At 33.5% G+C, this 15,853-nt stretch overlaps 1 long non-coding RNA gene across 1 annotated transcript; it reads left to right on the top strand.

Moving 5' to 3' along the window:
* The first annotated feature begins 8,062 nt into the window (after positions 1 to 8,062).
* Positions 8,063 to 11,903, top strand: LOC140014881 (uncharacterized). Its single transcript, XR_011821588.1, has 2 exons — positions 8,063 to 8,353; positions 11,618 to 11,903. It is a non-coding gene; the product is annotated as an uncharacterized lncRNA (long non-coding RNA).
* The last annotated feature ends 3,950 nt before the right edge of the window (positions 11,904 to 15,853 follow it).

Raw genomic sequence — 15,853 nt, 5'->3', positions numbered from 1 at the left:
TAGAAAGATAACTCAAAAGGCTACAACTTTCGTGTTTTAGACATGAGCTGGTTCAGCCTCTAACATCAAGAAAAGATTGGTTGAAGTTGGGCCAAAAACAGAGCAAGTGATCCACACTCGGATCCACTATTCATCCGAACCCTCGGTTGTTTCTGGGTTAGTGGATCCGAGGTACTGTAGCAGCTCGGATCACTGGTCAGAAAAGGCTGCTCTGTACGCGTAAAACTCAATTTCACCTCCACCAACTCACATTGGATGCTAGACATGTGAGAAACATTCCCAGCTGTAAAAGGGAGATGTAATCCTCATTTCTTGACCACCTTTCATCATTAAATAGCCAAATTCATTGCAAAAAAGGAGATGGGGAGTTCATAGCAGAAAAATAGAGAGTGAGCTACGGGAGAAGCTTGAAGTTGCAGAAATGTAGCTCTTTCATCTCCCTAGTGTTAGTTTAGCTTAGTATAGAGTAGTGTAGCTTTTCCATTCTTGTTTATTATCTAGATTAGGATGAAGATGGAGGATGAAGAAGGTAAGGAAGAAAGCTCATGTGACAAGGGTTGTATTCCTTCCAAACTCTTTATCTTTTGTATTTGATTCCAAGTTTAGTTAATATACAAGTTCTGGATTTTGTGTTCATTATGTGTTTCTAAAGTTTATACCTTGGGTTTGGTTGAACTTTCTATAATTGTTAGTGTTTATTATTTGGTTATTTGACTGCTATGATTTGAGCAAGTTATTTAGCACTTTAGCTCTTGAAATCATGATTAATCTGGTACCATTAATTGTGATTATCTAAGGTGTTGTTTCTGCAATGAAAATTGAGATTTAACACTAGTTCAAGAAGTGCTAAACATAGGGAGTACACTCACGAAAGTAGAGGTGCACTTATGTGGTTTTTAGTGATTCATTTCATGTAATTTCATTGAAGAAATGAACTTGTAGCTAATTTCATAACCATGAAAATAGGTATGGATTAGTTATGAGTATAGTTGATTCACTACGAAAGTAGGATTCAAATGCATAAGGAAATTACACCATAATTAGCCTAAATGTAGTAATTAATGATCCAAATATAGCACTTGCATGAGTAGTTAGGGATACCACAACCCAAGGAGCTTTTATTTGCTATTTTGTATAATTTGAGTAGGTAAAATTTGTTATAATTCATTGATAGTCTAAATAATAGAGAAGCTTTAGTAGTACCGGTAATTGCAATCTTCCTTGTGGGATCGACCCTTAATACCCTATACTCGCTCACGATTCGTATACTTGCGATAAATCGCGTGTGGGGTATTTAGGAGTTTATAAATGTAAAACTTGATTAGGATGAGCTTAATTGTATATGTATACTCCGCGCACGTCAATAAGGTAAACATGTTAAGAGAAAAAAATTTCTTATATCTAAAGATATGTGCAGTAGAATAGAATTGTATCCTTCAAAAACCCAGCAAAATAGATCACATTTTTAAGGTCTCATCTCCAACTTTACAAGAATTAAATCAGATACATACCATGGTCATAGCTACAAATTAGGGATAATTTCAAAAACCTACCCTGAGGTTTCTAACCATTTCACTGAGCCCCCTGAAATTTGAAAATTACACATACCTCCCTTGTCATTTAAAATGGCATTTTTACCCATAAATATTTTAATGAAATTCCCTTATTTAGCATGCTTATACTTAGAATGAGTTTTAAAATTATTTTTCCTTCTTATTCTTTTTTTTTTTAATTTTACACCAATAAAATTATTGTACTACCACTATTGCCTCTAGTTTTTATTCTAACCAAATGTCTAACTAATGATTTTTTTAACGAGTTAATTTTATATGTAATCCAATGTTTTTGCTGATCTTTGTTTTCTACTTTTTTGTATTAAAATTAACAATAAATAAAAAAGAAATGGCCCAAAATCACTATTAAATAATGATAATCCCATTACTCGAAAAATTCATAAATTCTAAATGAATTATTTCAACATTTTTTTTCTATCTTATAAATCTAAATCCATAATAAAATACTATCAAAAGTGTGACGACCCCATCTCCCCCTAGGGTGTACCCCAGGGTTTAGCGGATCGTCTACCCAACTCTCGCCAGGACTCGCTCACTTACTTCAATAAGGACAAGTTACAACCTCAAGAGTAAATGAAATAACAATTTCCAAGATTGGAACGTACATTTACATTTATTTCTATCTCAAACATTCTTACAATCCCAAATATAACAAAAGATTTGAGTTTCAGATAATTCAACCCTAATCGAGCACTAGCGCGAGTACAATCACCAAAAAAATTCAAAAACTAGACTATGCTAGCATGTACTAGCCTCACGCCCTCGCTCGAACCCCCTGTAAGGAAAACAAAACTAATAGAGTGAGTTAAAATTCAGTGAGGTTCCAAAACATCATGCAAACCCAAATAGCAAGTTGACAATTATTTAAAAGTGATAGTATCAAAGTAGCGAGCATAAGAAGTCAAAAACTGAGCAATAACGCTTCGTATAGCCAATCATTAAGTATTCAACAATTTCAAGTAAAAGGATACAGTCGCTTTTGCCAACTAGTTTTGCCATAGCTTTACCAAATAGTAGTTGACACTCCGTCAACTTTCAAGTAGAGTAACCAAGTCAATAGTGCTCCACTTAACTCTAATCTTTATCCACCATTCATACCCCCTACCGGGCCCAAACTCCAAGATAAACACTGGTGGTAATATTCGAGCATACCAATTAGTCGAGAAGATAACACTCCACTCGACAAAACTAGAGACCTAGGGTTCGTTATCTAATCGACCAGACCCTTGCCGGCTCGACTCGATTAACTAGCCATAGGGTTTCTTGAATTCCAGACAGTATTCAAGTCATATACATGTATATCAAGTTAATGGCAACTAATGAACAAGAATATATCACATTAGGGCAAGTGCGATAAAGTACACCCTTACCCGACCAAACCAATCAAATATTATTCGATCACGTTGGTAAAACATTTAAATCAAGTATCAAGTTCAATCATGCACTTGGAAGCACTCACCAATGACTTATTATTTTTCAAAACCACGTTCAAGTGCAACTCCCTGGTTGAAGTCCAAATCTGCGATAAAATACCATTTAACGGTTTAAAACCAAGTAGGGTTCAAAATATAGGAGTTTCGCTTAAAGAAAATCAAGTAAATGAAACTCATTTAAGTAAGATTCATTTTACTTGTCAAACCCTAGGAAATTCATGCTTGCTCTTTTGGTTTTGATAAAGAAGCGATTAAAACTTTTAAGTTCGCAACTTGGTCTAAAAGGCGAGGATAATGTATTTATAGTGGTCGCTACTTTCGCCTTTTAAAGGGTATGAGTTTTCACAAAAATTCAGCTTATGTACTCCTACTAAGGGAAACTTGAGTACTCTAACCAATTCAAGTTCAATTCAACCACGAATCACGGCTTAAGTTCCAATTTCACTCGCTTACCTTACGGAAGAAAAATTTGGGCAGCATACCCTTTGTTTTTACTCATTTTTCCAGCCATGTAAGGCTTCATTTTTTTTTCCAAATCAACCCAAATTAAACACCAAGTAAGCATATCAAGATAGCTCTTCATCTAGGCTACAAACCATCCAAATATAAGTCATTTCTAGTAAATAATCAAACACTACCAAAGCTGGAATTTTCTTATCAAAGCTGGAAATTCATATTTTAACGCTAAAAAGTCACAATCATGCCACTAATCACCTCACAAATTTCATATCCAAACTCAATACCAACATTTGATAGGCAAACAACATAATCAAGCTGAAAATTTCCAAACCCTAGCTGAAATTTCATTAATCAACACCAAACTAGAGTATCATCCAATATTTTCCAAGATTCAAAGCTTCTATAGCATATTTAGCAAGATTAAGGTAGAGACAAGAAGTGGATGAACTTATACCTTCCAAAACCTTCTTGAAAGTGAGGAACCAAGCAATTTCTCCCAAGAAACTCTCCACTCCTAGCTTACTAACACCCTTGGTGCAAGTTTAATCGGTTTAGTTTTTGTGATTCAACTCAAACAAGGCTAAATCAAGATTGGAATTGCAAGTTTTCTTCTCTCTTTCTCCTCTCCTTGCTCTCGGCAACATGAAGAAAGAATGAAGGAAATTTAGCCAAAATGAAAGATAAGAAGAAAGGAAATATCTTGGTCAAACCCTCTTGGATGGCCGCCACTTGTCGCTCAAGATTTGCTTTCTTTTTTTTTTTCCCTTTCCTTTGGTCAAGATTTTCGGCTGCTTTACAGAATAATTTAAGGCTAATTAGCTGAAATAAAACCAAGAAGATTAGAGCAAGAATGTAGTGGTCAAGTGGTGTATTCGATTGGTAGCAAACGGTACACATCGGTTCAAGCCTATTTTCCTCAACTCTCTCGTACTTGTGTTTTAACTTATGATTCACTAACTTATTATTAGCACTTCTAATCACACACTTCCTCTTATCTAATACTCACTCTTATCCACCAAATTTAGTACACACACTTCACCAATTAATCACACTACCAAAATACGCAAAAACCCTAGTTTACCCTAACTATAAAAGTAAAGGTAAAACTCTTGATTCTATCATTTATTACAACTATTGAGTGAGTAATTTAGTAGTAAAGATATTATAAAGTAACTTATTCATAATAAAAGGGAATTTTGGAGAATTTTGCAAGTCCTCACAAAAAGTATCATATCAGTAATAAAATTATTATTATAGTTGTTTATCAAATAGTAGAAATGGACATGAAAAATTTAGCACATTTGCCTTATAATTATATTAAATAATCTTATAATTGTATAGAAAAAAAATTAAAACTCATTACCTAAGGGCATTTTTGGATATTCATTTAAAAAATTGACCAAGTCAATATTATTTTAAGGTTCTGTTATCAAATCAAGGAAGGTAAGTGTAATATTTCAAACCTTAGGGGAGTTCAATGAAATTGTTAGCAACCTTAGGTTAGGTTTTTGAAATTTTCCCAACAAATTATCCACAATATTACATCAAAGTTAATCACTAAAAAGTTTTATGGCAATTTCTATACCACTATAGGATTGAAAAGAAAAACATACAAAAAAACAAAAAGTAGGCGTCATACTGGTTAAATTACTAGGGCACAGCATGATAGACCTATGAAAGACTCTGCAATTGTAATTTCTCTTAACCAATGGTCGATAACAAATCTAGTATGGTTCCCTTGGCATAAGAGTTGTGAAAATAAAGAAAAAAATTGTTACTACATAACATCAAAGATGGAATGTAATGTACTAAAATCTCACTACTTTATTAATAAATTTAAGTAGTGCAAAGGTTGACTGACTACTTATAGAGTGAAGAATGTCTCAACTACAATTTCGGCAATCTAAAATTAGCTTTATGCGCAGTTAATATGAAATCTGTGCATATGTATACGACTGATTGCCTATTTTCTCTATATTTAAAAAGTCATTGGAGACCATATAATTTAATCACAGCACATATTGCACGTCACATATCACAACTAACTTTATAAATACTCTACCTTACTTGAGCACAATTTTAACTCATGCAATATTATGGGAGAAATAAAATTTGTATAATAATAATATCAAACAATCAATCATGGCATACACTAGACAACATAAATTAAACTTCACAATTATTTTTCACACTCCTCCTTTATATTTAATGATTTAACATTCACACTTTTATATTTCATTTTTACACTTGATCACCATCGAGATTGGTACGTGTGCACATAAATGTATTGCTCTATGCTTACTATTACATTTACATGCACTTATTGAATGAATTGCTCATTTCCATTATCAGCCTCACCTAATGACCGATCACTGGCAATTGCTAGAATCTGATACAAATGGACACTGAAAGTTGTTGACAAAAAAATTAAACCAAGCTATTTAGGATTTTAATAGTTTTAGAAGTTGATTTGTTATTTGGTAACTGGATTAGAATTTGTGTCAAAGTTGGTTTAGGAAATATAGTTGGGTTGTGTTTAAAAATTAGTATTGGAATAGGTGTTACGGTTACATGTGTCTATTTAAAGACTAGAGCCCGACTTTTGTTATTGAAAGAGTTGTGATTTTTGAGTTATCAAATTATTTCCTCTCCAGCATAATACTTTGCCATCCTCCATCTGTAAGGGTGATTAGACAATTGAGGGAATGAAACTTTGTTGTTATATTTTTACTTCTACAACTTATTGTTTCCGGGAATTCTGCTTGTGACTGGTAGGTTTGTGGCCGTTTGTTCCTTCGTTTTTTGCTCGGAAGGTTCTTCGTCCTTTCTTTGATTTATTGATTGATTTTGTGAGATTCCGACTTTACTTCCGCCACGTAATTTTTTGTGCTAATAAAAGTTAAAACAATACATTGAAGCCAACCACTGTCCACAGGGTAAAATACCTTTTACCCCCTGTAGTTTGATATTTTACCACATAAATTTCGATGAATTTAAAATTTATATATAACCCTCTCATAATTTGGGTTAAAGTGTCACCACGAGTTTTTTTGTTAAAATTAATGGTGAATAGGGAAAAGTTAAAATTAAACTAATAAATGAACAAATTTACCCTATGATTACTTCTTTTTTCCCCCCAAACATAAAAAAGAAGAAATTGAAACAAAAAAAAAGATAAATAAGAAATATAAGATACCATTAAAGATTTGGTTTGAAAATTTATAATGATAGTTGTAGTGAAAAAATATTTCGTAATAAAGCCTCTTGGAAAGCCTTATCCCATGCTTGCCATGTTTCACTAGAAAGTGCCGACAAAATAATTTGAACAATAATGCAGTGAGCTAAACATAAAAGTAAGAACCAAATAATTACAAGACCATTTTAAAGCACTCAACCCAATATCTTTTGTTATGTTAACACTTAGAAGATGATTTTCCATCAATGTTAAACACGAGTAATTCATTTTCTAAGTTTCCATGCAATGGTGAGATGCATATTTTTCAATCCTATCATGCATATGCAATAAAGAAGGAATCAAAACTTGCAAGTCATGGAAAACAAAGATGAAACTATAATCCGTAAGTGTAAGATGAAACTTGGAAATGTGCAAGTTGCAACAGTAAATAACCACTCGTTTATTACAAAATTGGTAAAGAGGAAAAAGCCATGTGTATTTACCTCTATGACCGCCTCTTTTAACTTATCACTAAACATAGAATACTGCAGATGGTATTAGCCCAATCCTTCCCATAATAGGAAGACTATGATTCTTCCCGGAACCAACGTAGTTTAGCCTTCAATTTTATGGGTTTCCAGTTCGGCAATGCTCTTCGGGATTGCAGCCTCTATTGTAGCCATTTACTGGTTTTCCTGGTCTACAATTTTCTTTGTTTTGTCCGTTGCACGGAGTTCCATCTGCATTCATAGCACCATTTGAGATTGAATTATCAGCGTATGAAGACGGTGCACTTACCAAAAGCGCAACAATGCAAAGCAAAAGGATTTTATTGCAAGACTTCACCATCTCGAATGAACAATTGTGAGAATCCGAAAATTATATTTATATTTTATATTTCTTAGAATTTATATATATATATTGTATTCTAATCTAATTGCCTTGAATCTTTGGTCAATCTAACGGTTGAATCTTGATTTTTCTTATATTGCCTCATTCAATTTGTTGCATATTGGTTTTCTTGGGGTGATAAACCAATTAGTCCATCTAGGGAGGTAGGTGCGATAAATTTTGTGAACTAGAGGGAAATTTGTACAAAAGGGTTATTGTGCTACAAGATATTAAGAGTTAATGAGATGAGAGATAGATGTTAAGGTGAATTATTGATAAGGGAATAGACTTAATTCGTAATTGTGCCATTGGTCCATTTGTCATATAAAGTTTTGACTAAAACTCTTGTGACTCAAAAATATCTTGACCAAGAACTCCCTAGACCAGCCTTCAACCGAGAGAAAGAGAGGGATGATTTGCTCAAGCCACAAATTATGACCAAACATATTTGACCAAGTCAAAACAGCTTCCATTCCTTCTTGTTTCTATTCAGCTTAACCGACAGCCAATTTCCCCTTTCTTCACTTCATGTTGGAACCGAGAGAGAGAACCAAAACATTCCTCTTGGTTGTCCCACTTCAGCCAAGAAAGAAAGAGGGCAAGGCTGGTCTCCTATCTTCTACTCCAACCGAGAGAGAAAAGTTGAGAGAATTTTCTGGTTCATCTCCGTATCAGTTGAAGTCGAGGGAAAGAGAGTTAGAAAGGAAGGAAAGAGTGAGGAAGCTCTATTTTCTTGGTGTGATTCAACCTTGAGGAGCTGAGGGAGGAAAGAGCATTCTGTCTCCATTATTCCAGCCATGAACCGTGAATGAAAAAGGGAGGTAGTTGCTAAGTTCTTCTTTATTTTCCTACTACCTTTGGTTAATAATGTCTTAGAATGAATTAGAACTGAGAAAAGAGAAGTTTAGTTGGAGAAAAGGTCATCCAAAGCCAAAAATTTCTGGATAAATTGCTGCTTAAAGACCAAGAGGACAAAGCTACTATTTTCGGTTCTTTTCTTTAAAGTTTTGCTGGATTTTGTCTAGATGTACTTAATATACCTCCTATCCTTATTTTTATGACATGCACGTATTGTTTTACTTGAATCTAAGTGAGGTTAGTGTTGGATTTTGAAGGAACTTTGCTAAAAATTTTCTGGTTATGTTGATGCTTGAAGGCTGATGGAGTAAAGCTGAAAAGTTGCAGCTTTAACTGCAAAATTTTGCTGGTTATGGCGAAGAACTCACTTCATGTACCATTTACCTCTTTTATCTAGACATGTATGTGGTATTTGTTGGGATAGAAGCAAGAAAGACTAATTGTTGGAAGAAACCTTGCTGAAATCTGTTTGAAACTTTTGTTTGAAACTAAGGGAGACAGGAGCTTATTTTACAGCCTCTTATTGAGAAATTTTGAGGAGTTTTCCCTAGGAAGTCATGCTCTAAATGTTATATTTCTTGTTTAGTATGATATATAGCATGTTGTCTTTGAATTTGGTAGCAAATGGCTGGCCTAGATGTGAGTTATTGGTAGCAATAAAGTTGGAATAACTCAAGTGAAAGGTTGAATTTCGGGTGACAGTCACCCCTGGGCAGTTTTAGTAAAATGATCATAATTTAGTGTAAAAAAATCAAAATTGAGTGCCGTTAATTGCGTTTGAAACTAGACTCATATATCTTTCTAACGGTATAAAATTAGAGCTGTGGTTCATTTTACATATGCACCAGAAAATCGCCCAAGTTGACTGAAAAATGCGCCCTGCACAAATAAAAACTAGGATGTTGTAGTAAATTGTGCCTCAATTTGGACTAATTTATGAACTGAATCTCCTTGAGGTATTTTTCAAAGATTATTAGTATTTCAAGTCTAGTTTTAAATGAGCCAAGTTGTATAAGTTTTTGACATTTATAACTCAAGTTATGATTTTCCCAAAGAAATAATGCTTGCTGGAATTTCAGCCTTGATTGCTAAATTTTCAAGATGATTTTAAGCTCAATTTGCTCAAAATACCATATAAGACTTTAAACTACAAGTATGTGTTGGAAATGAACCAAAACCATGGACCTTAAGTGGTTTAAACTCCATTTATTTCACTGTTTTCATAGCTGGAATTCTACTCAAGGCTGACCGAAAGAGATAGTGATTTTGTTTAGCTTTACAATTGGATTTGTGTGGTGAAATCATCTTGTTAATGTCTTAAACATGTGATTAGGCATTAATTTTGGTATGAGTAGTGAATTGAAGTAGAAAATGAAAGGTTGAGAGGTGAAAACTTCACTTTTACATGTTTCATGTCCCAAGCGATAAATTTCCAGTTTTAGTTGAGGAAAATGAGTGTTAATATGTTAATATCATGTTTAATATAAATGTTAGCCATGTCATGTGATTTTTCTAGTTTGTACATGTTCTATTAGTTTGCTTATGGAAATTTCAGCTTGTAGAGTTGAACTTTTGCTTGATGGCCAGCCTTGGTATGGAGACATGTGAGTTGAATACTTGTCTATTTTTGGTGGCTTTATGGTTTGAAACTAGTAGCTTGTATAGCCTATCATTTGTGTCTTGATTTGGATGGTTTGGCCATGAAATTTTGTATTGAATTTGGAGAGGAAATATAGGATAAAACAGGGGTTATGCTGTCCAAATTTTGGGGCAGCTTACTACCTTGATTTTGGACTGATTTGATGATGTACTTACCTAATATGCTTAGTGAACCTTTAAGCTTTGCTTATGTATTGCATTTTGGTTGAAATGGAAGGGTTTCATTGGGATTTTCTTCCAAATTGCTGGCTAAAATTGTGCTTGTTTGTCGATGGAAAGTGCAGCCTATTACATTGTTGTTTTTCTAACCTTTTAGTAATTGGTTTTGGCCAAAACTTGTTCCAAACTTTGGAGGAACCTTTTGTGCGTGAATTTGAGTGAAAACTATGAAGATTGGGAGGTGAAAACCTCATGATTGTACTTGTTTCATGGCTGCGAAAAAATTCTGATTTGGAGGGTAGTTTTGCACCTTGCTACCTTTTAGCCTCAACGTCTTTAGTTTGAAAGTCTTTTGGACACAACCTCGTTGACTTAACTTGAGAAAACCTTGTTTCTTTCATTGGTTCGCCGCTGGAAAATTTCCCGCCATGAAGGGAATAAGGAACTTGTTGGTTATTCATGTTTCTTGAGTCCAAAATGCTCTCATACGCTTCAAAACCCTACTTGAGTTTTTGCCCTAGAATATACTTAAATTTTTCCTTGATTTGCATTCTAAATATGGCTGTGTATGTTGGGTTTTGAAAAAAAAAATTAACTTGGAGAGGTATACGACTCATAGTCGAGTCTAAATTATGAATTATGTTCACTTGGTTATTCTTAGGGCTTGTCTGATCAAGGGGGCAATCCAAGAGGAAACTTTTGACGCTATTTTTGCTTGAACTAGTGAGTGTTCCAACTGCAAGTTCTATGCTACTTGTTGCGCAAATATGACCTGTATATGACTTGTTACTTGAATTGACTTGTTATTACATAGGTGAGTGTGTACTTTATCACACTCGACCTAACTTGACGAAATCCCTGTTTTACTACTATAAGTGAATTGTTTACAACTGAATTGAGATTCATGAACATAAGTTGAAAGTAACGGCCTGGATCCTAAACCCCATAGGCTAGTTAATCGAGTCTAGTCGGCAAGGGCCTGGTCGATTAGATAACGAACCCTGGGTCTACTGTTTTGTCGAGTGGAATGTTATCTTCTCGACTAATTGGTATATCCGAGTATTACCACCACTGTTTATGTTTGGAGTTCGGACCCGGTAGGGGGTTGATTGGTGGATGGAGGTTGGAGTTAAGTGATGATCTACTGGACTTGTTATGATTCAATGGTTGACGGAGTGTCAACAGATTCTGAACAAGTTGTCACGGAACCTGTTCCCAAGAACAGACTGTATCCTTTTATATGCATGCGTTATCGGCTGTACATGGTTAAATGAGTTGTCTGGATGTTATGTTCTTTATGGAAAATGTGATCATGCTATCATATGAATGCTAAAATGCCTAATTGCTTGTTGTTCTCTTGGAACCACACTGAGCTTTTAGCTCATCCCTTCATTTGTTTTCCTTAACAGGGTACGGGGATGACAAGGACAAGAATAGTGCTAGTTGTAATATGAAATCTTAATCTTGTATTTGGACGGCACTATATTATGGTATTAGTTTACAAGTTCTTATCTTTTGGTATGTTTTTTGGTTTGTATATTCGAATGATTGGTAGCATGTAGATGTTATATTGAAGAGTTTTAGCGTTATTGATTTGCTATCCAAAGAATAAGGAATTCAAAAGTTGTAGTCCTTATTTTAAGTAATTGCAATCCTATTTATACTTAGAGAAGTGATTGAACTACTTGCATTTCATTTCGTTTAGTCGTATGCATAAGTATGGAGTTTTTTGTGAAGTTGGATGGCATGTAATATCTATTGGGGAGTTTCGTTCTTACTTTGGAGTTAATGTTATCTCTGAAATTAATGTTAGTGAGTGAGTCCTGGCAAGAGTTAGGAAGGCGGTCCACTAACCTCTGGAGTTCGCCCTTGAGGGAAGTGGGGTCGTCACAACAATGAGATGGTCCTTTTGACTTGCAATATCAAAATCCTCTAAGCTTTTCGGGTTTGAGTTGAATGTGGCCATGATAGGCTTATATAGTGGTAAAAGGTTAAATTATGTAACGATTTTGCTTGTTTTGTGGAATAATTTGAGAGGGTCAGAATCACATCCTAGAAATAGAAACTAAACATGAAGTATTTGTCACTGAACCACATCCTTCGTAGGGAATTGAATACGTAGCCTACAATTAGAAATTTCCTGCACATTTACTATCAGTAACAAAAATTTGTAGAATTTCCTGCACATTTACTATCAATAATCAAGATAACCAAACCCAAAAATTTTACAAACATAATTATTGATTAGACTTAAATGAGACGAACTTGAGAATTTAAGGTGTACAGGTCTAAAATTAAAAGTTTAAGATACAAAGTGTCCAAAAATAATATTGAAAGTGAAAACTGAGAAAATGATACAAGTTTAAGAATGCAAAATAGAGTTCGTCCCAGAGCTTTCAAAGAAACATATTGAATTTTAGTTATATCTCTCTGTTAATACAACGCAAATAACCTTCAAGTCACTGTTGATCTCTTTTTTGTAACAATCGTACCAGCATGCAATAAATATCAAAAAGCCAAGAAATAGTCCCAAATGAATCAACAGAAAAGGTATCATTCTAGAGACTAGTCAAATAAGATTTTGGGTAGAAACGATTTACCGTGGTGGATTACGATGTTAACAGACCTCAAGCATAGAGGGCATAGAGTTCATATCTGTACTTTTATATCTGTCAATCGTATCGAAGCACACAGAGATTTGGAAAATATGAGGTTGTTAGTTTCTGCACTTGAACAATGCTGTGGGTATTAGATCAATCCTTGCCATAATCCAGAACCTTGTTATTTTTTCCAAACATACGAGTAGTGCAGCCTTAAATCTTCCTCTGGAGGTCCTGAACAGCAACAAAAATTAGGGTCTTATCTCAGTACAAACGTCAACAAAAAAAAAATCAAAGTATAAGAAAAGAAGTTGCATACAAATTTGTACCAGATCATTGAGACCAAATGACATCGTATTTGTTGTTCATCATTCGAATTGTTAAAATAGAAATTAACAGGAGTAAGAAATAGCAATATACCAAAAAACATGACAAAAGCAAAATTTAGTATTAACTATGCATTATAAGTTTATAACTACATCTATCATAATAAGATTTCATATCAATACTACGTTTAACTAAATACATCTTGGAGTTACCCGAAACTAAGCAAATTTCAACATATGCTTGGATCTTACAACATTGCCTTCGTGTGACAAGATGAAGGCAGTAACTCGAACTTGATATAGTGCCATGCTTTGCTACAAAAATAAGGTAAATATGTTAAGAGAAAAAAATTTCTTATATTTGAAGATATGTGTAGTGATAATAGAATTGTAACTTTCAAAAACCCAGCAAAAGGGTTCACATTTTTAAGGTCTCGTCTCCAACTTTACAGGAATTAAATCAGGTACGTACCATGGTCACAGCTACAAATTATCCATAATATTACATCAAAGTTAATCACTAAAAAGTTTTGTGGTAATTTCTATACCACTATGGGATTGAAAAGAAAAACATACAGAAAAACAAAAAGTGGGCGTCATACTGGTAAAATCTAGTATGTTTCCCTTGGCATAGGATTTGCGAAAATAGAGAAAAAAAATTATTACTACATAACATCAAAGATGGAATGTAATGCACTAAACTCTCACTAGTTTATTAATAAATTTAAGTAGTGCAAAGGTTGGCTGACTACTTATAGAGTGAAGAATGTCTCAACTACAATTTCGGCAATCTAAAATTAGCTTTATGCACAGTTAATATGAAATCTGTGCATATGTATATGACTGATTGCGTATTTGCTACATATTTAAAATGTCATTGGAGACCATGTAATTTAATCACAGCACATATCACATATCACATATCACAACTAACTTTATAAATACTCTACCTTACTTGAACACAATTTTAACTCATGCAATATTATGGGAGAATAGAATTTGTATAGTAATAATATCAAACAATCAATCATGGCATACACTATACGACATAAATTAAACTTCACAATTATTTTTCACACTGCTCCTTTATATTTAATGATTTAACATTCACACTTTTATATTTCATTTTTGCACTTGATCAGCATCGAGATTGGTATTTGTGCACATCAATGTATTACTCTATGCTTACTATTACACACTTATTGAATGAATTGCTCATTTCCATTATCAGCCTTACCTAATGACCGATCACTGGCAATTGCTAGAAACTGATACAAATGGACGCTGAAAGTTGTTGACAAAAAAAATTAAACCAAGCTATTTAGGAATTTAATAGTTTTAGAAGTTGATTTGTTATTTGGTAACTGGATTAGAATTTGTGTCAAAGTTGGTTTAGGAAATATAGTTGGGTTGTGTTTAAAAATTATTATTGGAATAGGTGTTACAGTTTTATGTGTCTATTTAAAGACTTGAGTCCGACTTTTGTTATTGAAAGAGTTGTGATTTTTGAGTCCGACCTTTTACCCCCTGTAGTTTGATATTTTACCACATAAATTCCGATGATCCCTCTCATAATTTGGGTTAAATTGTCACCACGAGTTTTTTTGTTATAATTAATGGTGAATAGGGGAAAGTCAAAATTAAACTAATAAATGAACAAATTTATCCTTTGATTACTTCTTTTTTCCCCCCAAACATAAAAAAGAAGGAATTGAAACAAAAAAAAGAGATAAATAAGAAATATAAGATACCATTAAAGATTTGGTTTGAAAACCTATAATGATAGTTGTAGTGAAAAAAGATTTCGTAATAAAGCCTCTTGGAAAGCCTTATCCCATGCTTGCCATTAGGGGTGTGCAAAGTCGAAAAATTTCATTTACCGACCGAATTTGAATTGAATTTGAAATTTCGAAATCGGTAATTCAGTAATTTTGAATGGAAATCGGAATATCCGATTTCGAATTGGTCGAATTCGGTAATGAGATTTTTCCAATCGGAAATTCTGATTTCGAAATCACAATTCGAAATCGAAATCGAAATTGGAATTCGGAATTCCTATTTCGATTTCAAATCTATTTTTCATATATATATATATAATATATAATATAACATTTATGTTATAATAATAATTTTTATATTCATGAATTCGGTGAAATCGAAATTCCTATTTCGATTTCAATTTCGTTTTCACACATATATATAATATTTTTTTTATATATATGTAATATAATATTTATATAATAATAATAATAATTTTTATATTCATGAATTCGGTGAAATCGGAATTTACCGAATTTCGAATTGAATTCGGAACGAATTCGAATTCGGAATTGGTGAATTCGAAATCGAAATCGGTAGAAAATTCTGATACCAAAATTCCAAAAAATTCTGATTTCAAAGTTCTGAATTATCGATTTCGATTTCGATTCACACCCCTACTTGCCATGTTTCACAAGAAAGAGTCGACAAAATAATTTGAACAACAATGCAGTGAGCTAAACATAAAAGTAAGAACCAAATAATTACAAGACCATTTTAAAGCACTCAACCCAATATCTTTTGTTATGTTAACACTTAGAAGATGATTTTCCATCAATGTTAAACACGAGTAATTCATTTTCTAAGTTTCCATGCAATGGGGAGATGCATATTTTTCAATCCTATCACGCATATGCAAAAAAGAAGGAATCAAAACTTGCAAGTCATGGAAAACAAAGAT

This window comes from Coffea arabica, chromosome 9e (genome assembly GCF_036785885.1).
Source record: "Coffea arabica cultivar ET-39 chromosome 9e, Coffea Arabica ET-39 HiFi, whole genome shotgun sequence".
NCBI classification, from domain to species: domain Eukaryota; kingdom Viridiplantae; phylum Streptophyta; class Magnoliopsida; order Gentianales; family Rubiaceae; genus Coffea; species Coffea arabica.
Note: the sequence above shows the minus strand (reverse complement) of the source record. Positions and strands in the feature narration are given on the sequence as shown.